This window comes from Sinocyclocheilus anshuiensis, unplaced genomic scaffold, assembly GCF_001515605.1.
Source record: "Sinocyclocheilus anshuiensis isolate Anshui unplaced genomic scaffold, SAMN03320099.WGS_v1.1 scaffold412, whole genome shotgun sequence".
NCBI classification, from domain to species: domain Eukaryota; kingdom Metazoa; phylum Chordata; class Actinopteri; order Cypriniformes; family Cyprinidae; genus Sinocyclocheilus; species Sinocyclocheilus anshuiensis.
Genome location: NW_015558661.1, coordinates 2742892 through 2745361, shown reverse-complemented (window position 1 = coordinate 2745361; position 2470 = coordinate 2742892).

Here is a 2470-nt window from a genome sequence, read left to right as displayed (position 1 = left end):
ATATTAGAACGATTTCTGAAGGATCATGTGACACGGAAGACTGGAGTAATGATGCTGAAAATACAGCTTTTCCATTACAGGAATAAATCACATATTTTACAGTATTGTTTTTGCTGTATTTTTGATCAAATAAATGCAGCCTTGGCATAAGAGACATGAAATAAACTTACTGACCCTCTACTTTTAAACAGCAAAATACAGACTTTTGAAACGTAACTTTTGCATTTCTGACAGTCTTTTTTTCCTAGCAGACCTGTAATGTCTTGAAAAATCCATGCATGCGTGCACAATGTAACTAAATCGGCATGAAATTTGTACATTTATCATTCATAATCTGAATAATGCACAGCTGATAGATAATCAGCTAGATAATAACTCAGTGAAATCTCCAATGCTTGCTCTAAGGGTTTAACGTAATGCCTACAATCTAGTTATATTAGCATTGAACAAATGAAAGCAGTTTGAAAATCTTCATTATGTTTACACACTCAAGCTGCTGTTTATTTCTTAACAAAAAATAATGAGATGATTAAAAAAGGTGAAAAAAATCATAGTAATTATGATTTTTTTTTCTAATGTGAGAATTTCTGCTGCTGTGACAGCTGTTTTGTGAAGTTTAACACTCTTATCCTTTGACAAGGTGAATCTTGTCACTCAAACTGCGAAGATACAACACATGTAGAGGAGGGGGTGGGCATTAGATGAGATGCCAGCTCTGCTTGCCAGTCAACACTGAACCTTCAGAAATATGTTCAAGATTTCATCAGATCTTGAAATTGATTGCCAGTAGTTTGATACTTTGCACTCTTTCTGTTATATTATAAAATGGATCCTCGCTTTTGATTGGCAGTCTTAGCGGAAAGATTTACTTAATACTTGATAAATTTGCTTAAATTAACTGTTTGATGAATACTTGTCCTGGGTATTTTAATATGCCCTATATATATATACATGTGTGTGTGTGTGTGTGTGTGTGTGTGTGTGTGTGTGTGTGTGTGTGTATATATATATATATACAGGGCTTGACATTAACACCCGCCAACCAGCCAAATGCGGGTGGAGTGGCGGGTAACACAGTCACTCCCACTAGCCACTCTGACGGGTTGAATTTTATATACAGTAACAGAGCTCGACATTAATTCTTGTCCGGGACAAGTAGATTTTTTGAAGGGACAAGTGAAAGAAGAGAATTATCCTTGCCCAGCCGGACAACTAATCTGATTAAAATATCTAATTGCACCGAAATTTCGGCCAGAATGATTTTATTGCATGAATAAAAATGAATAAACAGCTTGAATATTCGTTTTTTCGGTTATGTAAGTGCATCATTGGGTATTTAAAGTGCACTTTGTCTTTTTGGAATTGTAAGTGTGAACGCACTCGCACTATTTATACTACAAAACGTCATATAATAGTGCATAAGAACGCGATTTGGGACACACCAACTGATTCAGTGGTCCATTCTTAAGGACATGCACTTGCTTCATTCTTGAATGAATCAGTTGTCTGAACGAATCGTTTGAAGGCATGCTTCAATGACTCTTAACACACACATAAGATTAATTAAGACCTACTGGCGGTTTATTTTTATGTCTTAAATGAATGGAAACAATTGAGAAAGAAATCGGATGTGTATCATTATATTGGATGTATTGTCTCTTAATGTGACCATATTTTACTAGCTGCTGTCGGTGTCCTTAATGTTAATCCAAGAAATGAAATGAGAGAAAATCACTCTTTCACTCCAGTCATTTCTGTTTCTTCTGCAGTGGAAAGATCGATTTTGTAGATACTGATTTCATATGATTGGTAACAGCCCTATATTATCTTATTATATTAAGTGAAATTATTAATAAAATGTAAGAATTTGATATGAAAGATGATACATGCATTTAATACGGTTAGGGAAAAATGCCCTTTAAATAGGTCAATAATGACGTAAATCAATTTAAATACATTTTTGTATGCAGTATTAAATCATATAAAACATAATTTCCCCAACAACAAGAGCAAATGTTTGCCAAAGGTTTTTGGTTTTCTGCATTCCTCTCATCTCAAGTTTAGCTGTGACCCATGCGGAACAGTCCTTGCTGTCAAGCTGACAGTGTCCTCTTGCTTTCATCCTTTAATCTCTGCTCCAGGTCTCTGTGCCAAATTGGATTCCACCTACGCAGACCCACCACCTGTTCGGCCCAGCCATGATGTTGTCCTCCAACACCTGCTGACCCCTCCGAGCACTCGGGTCTGTCTTCAGATTCCTTTCCGCCCCATTACTACACTAAAACTATGGCGTATTTCCACCCTCAGGCTGTCAATAATACCTCCCATGAGTATTTCAAGTCAATATTTTCTTTGTTTTGTCAGAAACCTACGGCATGTGTTTTAAAAGAAGGCTAATTTGCATTTGACAGAATCAGAGAACGTATCGTTAAACGATCATCACTATTCGAGTCTCAAATTTTTTAGTTTT